We start from the raw sequence: 6,614 nt of genomic DNA, 5'->3' as shown, positions 1-6,614 counted from the left end.
AAAAGAAGAAAATAATACTTGTGGGAATATGAGGCATCAGGAAAGCAATAAGACATGCTCTCTGGGCCTATCGCCATTCTATCTTCCAGATGTTCGCTATCTGACGACATTATTGCACATACCCCTGGGAGACTAAATTATGTTGCTCATGAGAAAGAGGTCATCCTATAGTGTATCTCCAGTTACTTGTTGGTTTTCATAGCCGACGAGGCACGAACAGTTTCTTCTCCCAAACTTCTGTAGGTTTGCCTTTGTCTCGCTAAAAAATCAAATAGAGAATTCCTACATTTTGTTTCTTCAACGGATAAACATCTTACCAGCGTCTCAACGGGACACATTACAAGGACGTAGGGAGCTTACTAAATCAGTCTAGATGATGTCTCGCAACAAATTGAGTGATGGGTGGAATTAAACTCAGACAATCTTTTTCTATAAAGAAATCAAACAATATTAGTGGAAATGATTGACAGGTAACTTGAGACTTTATCTGCAGATCTTTTGCTGAAGGGGGCTTGTGATTAAGAATCCACGGGTTCAAAAATAATTGTCTCCAACAAAGTTCATGCCTTGGCTACAAACTGCACCTAACTCGTCTTGGTCAAGGACTCAAGGTGGGTGAGCAGCACATTTCAAGGGAAAAGGTTGTCCGCCATGCAAAATAAATAAATAAATAAATCAAATTTCACATTTTGGAAGAATGAAAAAATCTTTTTAATAAAGTCCTAATATGCATATGGATGTACTGTACATGGGTATTACTCCCTCCGTTCCAAAATAGATGACTCAACTATTTAGGAACGAAGGAGTATGTTCCACGATGAACTGGTTCACGACATGAGCTAAAAAAAATCTTGAGACTTTATCTGCAGATCTTTTGCTGAAGGGGGCTTGTGATTAAGAATCCACGGGTTCAAAAATAATTGTCTCCAACAAAGTTCATGCCTTGGCTACAAACTGCACCTAACTCGTCTTGGTCAAGGACTCAAGGTGGGTGAGCAGCACATTTCAAGGGAAAAGGTTGTCCGCCATGCAAAATAAATAAATAAATAAATCAAATTTCACATTTTGGAAGAATGAAAAAATCTTTTTAATAAAGTCCTAATATGCATATGGATGTACTGTACATGGGTATTACTCCCTCCGTTCCAAAATAGATGACTCAACTATTTAGGAACGAAGGAGTATGTTCCACGATGAACTGGTTCACGACATGAGCTAAAAAAAATCTTGGATTGTATAGTGAACAGTCCTGTCATCCTTACTATGACCGTGGCAAAACAATGCATCGAAATGGTGATCTTTTGTCTCTCTAACTGACTAGTTAATTATATACTTCCTTCGTCCCATAGTGTCAAACAAGGCTTACATTACATTACGGGACAAAGGGAGTATAACTTTTTATAAAGCCATAAAAAGGGAATAAAGAAAATGTCAGAAGTGGGGTTTGAACCCACGCCCTCGTTAGAGGACCAGAACTTGAGTCTGGCGCCTTAGACCACTCGGCCATCTTGACAATATTGGAAATTTTTAACCATTAATCTTTAAACTTATATGTACTGACAGGCTGATTACGAACAGTTGGAGACACCACTCTTCTTCCCCGCACATGCACGCTGACCGCATCCATCTCTGTGTCTCTGACTTCGTCTCCCGCTCGATCATCATGGTTCATGGCCACTGGCCAGTACTGTACGTACGCTTGTTCATTCGGTGGGAGTAATTGTCCGTGACCATCGGAAACTCAGATTGCCAGCCAGGTCAGCACCCAGTACGCACGCCAAGCGAAAAGGGAAACGTTTTGAGCCGGAGCGCCGGCCGAACGACTCGGCCGGTCGCTGGCTGCTCGTTAGATCCAGCCATCGTCGCAACAATTAGTCGTTCGATTGCCTTCCACCTGGCCGTGTGCCCCAATCACCTTTTTAATCAGCCTTATCCGGACGCAGAGTCTCTGCACCCGAGCTCAAATGAGCTCGGGTGAACAGTAAAATCAAAACTAAATTAAAAAAAGTTCAAAAAAATTCAATTTTTTTTAACAGGAACATTGAAAAAGTTTTAAGCAAAAATTCGTCATGAAATTACATTTCTAAAAGGCGTGACAACAAAAATAAAATCGATACTCTGAAAATGCTATTTTCAAAAGCATTTTGGAGCACTGAATTTTTTTTTGCCACGCCTTACAGGAATGTGATTTCATGATGAATTTTTGCAAGCACTTAGAACTTTTGTCAATGTTTCTTCCAAAAAAATTTGGAATTTTTCGATTTTTTTTGATTTTTTTTTTATTTTACTGTTCACCGAGCTCAAATGAGCTCGGCAGCAGAAAAGCACTTTCGGCCTTATCCCTATTTCTTTCCTCATCTTCTACTCACGACCACCACATCTCCAGCTTCCTCAATCTTCCTCTGCTGTTTTTTTTTAAGCCATCAAGGAAGCCGCTCCTCCTGAATCAAATCCCCTGCCCCTGCACCTCTTAGTACTCTGATTCTCTCCTCGCCACTCCTTCCTCCCCTGCGTCGCGGCATCAAGGTCCCATAGGAGGACGCTGGCGACGGGCCCGCACGCTCCTGCTGCCTGCTTCTGCTGCAACGTGGGCTGCTGCTTTCTGCTGCCACAATCGCGGTGCTGCTACGGCCGGCACCCGTGCGCGTGCACGCCACCGCCCGGTGCTACAACCGGCACCCTGTTTTGCTGGAACTAGTGATGTGACTTGCTGGAACTAGAAGTCGCCAGTGATCGAAGTATATCACATGATGACTGGTGCTAGAACAACACTGCATTTTTTTGCTAGAACCGGGTCCGTGAATTGCTGAAACCAATGAGAATTTTTGCTACCCCCCGCGGCCGCCGGAGCTAGTACCAGCACATGCTTATGGTACAACCGTTGAAGCCCTGAGCTGGAACCAGTAGAGATTTTTGTTACAACCGGTGAAGCCCTGAGCTGAGACCAACAATTGTTTTTGCTGCAACAGACTCGAGAGATTCTGCGACGGCGATGGTGAACCTGATTTTTGTTGCAACCGAGCATCAAAAGAGCTTCCACTCATAAGATTAATTTTTTGCTGCCATGGGAAGCTGCATCCCGTTGTATGTTTCCTTGACAGAGCTATGACCCGACGACGGAGACGGTTATTTTGCTCCAACCGTTGTCGTCTTTCGTTACGACTGACGAGGAAATTTGCTAGTACATCCATTAATGGCGAAGATGTGACGCGGGACAGCGGCGACAACGTTTTTGCTGCAACCGCCGTTGTGTTTTGCTACCACCGGCGAGGTTGTTTGCTATATCCATTTAAACGGCGTTGATTGGGCGGTCGTCGTTCATGCAACCCCGGGCAGCGAGCATCGACGATGGTGAGAGTTGTGGCCGGCGGCATAGTGATGTCGCGACGGACGTGATACGACGGCGACGGCTAGGTGCTGGAACGATAGAGACCTTGGGTGTTTTGCTACGATGGCGGTGGCGGCCTGCTGGAACCGGCGAGGACTGGCACTGCAATGGCGACCACCGGCGACGAGGGCGGCGAACAACGGCGACGAGGTGGCGACCGGCTTCGGGGCAAGCGGGCGATGACGGCCGGCGAGCTGGCTGACGTATGCGGAGGATCATGGACTGGATTTGACGACATGCGCCATGATTGTTTTCTTCGTTTTCTTAATGAATCAGTGGGGAAGGAAGGTGCCATCGCACGGCTGTAATTAACCATCCAAATCGCGCATGCCCGGTGCGACCGGCCGAAATTTCGACCGGCGCGCCCGCGCGTAGCACTCGCCGAGCGAAAAGCGCCCTTTCGGGGCTCCCCGAGTCATCGTTCTATATGTCTCGTCTCGTCGATCTCCGTCGGTTGGTATGTCCTCCTTCGCTTCAGTTCACTTCACTTCCTTCTCTGATCACCGCCGTGCACATGCACATGGACGATGACTACCGCGATGCGTCGCCAGATAACCACCACGAGACGAGATGCGCACTTGCCGTACGAAATAGATCGGTCGATGTTTGATTGGGATCCTTAATGTGGGTGCGGGGCCGGGCTACGCGAGCTACAACATCTGATGGATGGATGGAGATCGGATCTTTGAATTATACAGAGCGGCCGGAAATGAATTCACAACCGGCATATCTACAGCCCGACCGATCAAATTTGACCATGTATACGTCAGGTGGACAGGAGCTGGTTATGCATGATTTGACCTGACCGGCACTACAAGCACAATACTTAAATTCTAGGAGTAATATCTATTTTCATACTACACCATGCAAGGTAATTCATCTATGCACTAGATCGTCAGACAATAACAGAAGGAGCTACGGTGAAAATAAACTGAACTAACATACTTTTACTATACTCGTCGTTGAAGATGTCGATGACCCGTGCCGGATAGACTGGCCACGTGGTCATTGGTGGGGGGTCGCACCTCCAGCTTCCTCTCCTCCTTCTCCTCGTCCAAGAGGGACGCAAAACCTCATCCAGCTTCATGTCCATGAGGTGGTACGGCGGCGGCTGGCCGCCACCTCCCGCTCGGACTGAATTGAGTCAAGGATGACGGTCTGCTCCGCCTCAAAAGTCATCGCTGCCTCCACAGCCTGGGCGGTTTGGAAATCTGCCTTCGGCATGCTCCAACCGTCGGGCTCCATGCTCGACACCTCTTTCGCGTCTTCCTCCATGGTTGCGTCCACATCCTCGGCGCCTGACTCCTCCTCCTCGTTCTCCGACACCTACACTTTCACTTTTTCCTCCATCGCGATAAGCTCGGCGGCGCGGTGTACCTCCTTCGTGGTGCACATCTCAGCTTAGATCTCCAACTGTCGTTCGTGCAGGAGCATCTTATAATATGTGATCTTCCGCCTGACCATGGCGGCCGTCGGCGAGCTTGGATTGGAAGTGCAGAGGAGGGATTGGCGGCGGCAGTAGACGGTAGGAAAAGGAGTGGAATGGGACGGTTCTAGGGTTGCTTCGCCGTCCGGCTTAAATAGCTGGATCTAGTCCATTGGGCGGCATGTGTGGACCGGCGCCATGAAAACGTATGCACCAACCCAAAGGAGATGTCCCGCGGACGCGTGGCTTTCCTCGTGGACGGCAGACGCGTCTGGGGATGCTCGGGCCTCCCCATTTTAATTTGCCCCATCGCCATCAAGGAGGAGCTGCAGCCCGCAATCGCGAAGGCGCGTGGCCGCGTCCTCCACTACCTCGGAGGAGGCGGTTACGGTGGTGCCTTGGGCTCAAGGGCCGTCATATCCAAGGCAGAGAGAGTCGCAAGGCAGCAGGCGAGGTACGACCGGCGCAATGCCGGTCACCGCTCCGCGTTCGCCAGGAGCGCCGTGGCGCCGGATTGGGTCCGCAACGACCCCGACCTAGCCGCCGCGTGGACGCTTGACCGCTCCGTGACCACTGCGGAGACGGCTACCAGGCGCTGTCGCCGCCTAGACGGCGAGCTCGCCATGATCGATGAGGGGCGGTCATTAGCGACTGCTCCGCCAACGCAGGTTGTGGCATGGCCGCCGCTAGGGCTCCGAGGGCAACGTCGACAGTGGCCGCTGTGGCACACCACATTGCGCAGTAGGAGGTAGAGCGGCTCCTCCGTGAGCGGCAGACAACCGTGGCCCTTCGGCGTCGTTCCGCCGCTGGAGGGACCACGACGATGACGGTACTGACGGCGACGGTCGTGCGGCAGGGCAGGGCAGACACGCGTACGAGGTGGTTTTTCAGTACATGGTTTAGTTTTTTTCTTAGTTTTTTTTTTTGTTAAACTGTCAAAATATCGATCTTTTTATGTAAATTATAACCGAACTTGAATGAATTCCGTCATGTTTGAACGAATTTCATCCGATTAGTTTGAATTATTGTTGAATATATGCGGGCAACATTGGATGGCGATATCCAACATCAATGTCCGTGGACTAGTTCCTTGTTCACGGACGGATGGTAAAGAAAATTTACGGTTCGCCGTTGGAGATGCCCTAAGGTTCTATCTTCAACTGTACGCGTGTGGCGGTGGTATTCAAATAATCTTTCTATCCTATGACGCATAGTTCGTTGTACAATGAGAATGACTCTATGAGCTATGTGGCTGCAACACCCATCGATCATCCGGTAGCAATCAGGCTACATGGTGCAGGTCATATCACAAATGATGACAAATCTACATTGGGTGGTGAAAGAATTGTACCTCGCTGGAGGAGAGGAACTCCGTTCTGGCTACCGTCTGTCGATCTCTCGCGTCTCTGGCGGTCTCTCAAGAATCGGCTGTTCAGGTGAACCACAGATTATTGACGCTAGAGAACAGATTATCATGTTTGTGTATTTTCTCGAGACAGCATTTTTGATGAACAGTCCTCCATCATGTGGATCATTGTTCTGTGCTTGGGTCTGCCTTGACGGGTGCTAGGCTGCTAGAGATAGTAGTGTCCTGTCATCTGATCAAAGACTTGATTGTTATCGTTCCAGATTTTTGTGGTAGAGTGCTGAATATAATGCTAAATATCCACTTGCGGGGTGGGATATCTTGTGTCGGCCTAAAGAGCAAGGGGGCAGGACATTGAGTATTTTGAAATTTAAAATAAATATTTGATGAGTGTGGATTCAGTTAATGCATAACAAATATCTTCACTCTATCCC

At 48.9% G+C, this 6,614-nt stretch overlaps 1 non-coding gene across 1 annotated transcript; it reads right to left on the bottom strand.

Annotated features, from left to right (window-relative positions):
* Positions 1–1,429: 1,429 nt before the first annotated feature.
* Positions 1,430–1,513, bottom strand: TRNAL-CAA. The gene has a single exon. It is a non-coding gene; the product is annotated as a tRNA-Leu (tRNA).
* Between the last annotated feature and the right edge of the window lie 5,101 nt (positions 1,514–6,614).

The sequence above is a fragment of the Triticum dicoccoides genome, chromosome 3B (genome assembly GCF_002162155.2).
Source record: "Triticum dicoccoides isolate Atlit2015 ecotype Zavitan chromosome 3B, WEW_v2.0, whole genome shotgun sequence".
NCBI classification, from domain to species: domain Eukaryota; kingdom Viridiplantae; phylum Streptophyta; class Magnoliopsida; order Poales; family Poaceae; genus Triticum; species Triticum dicoccoides.
This window is presented reverse-complemented; position numbering and strand designations above follow the sequence as displayed.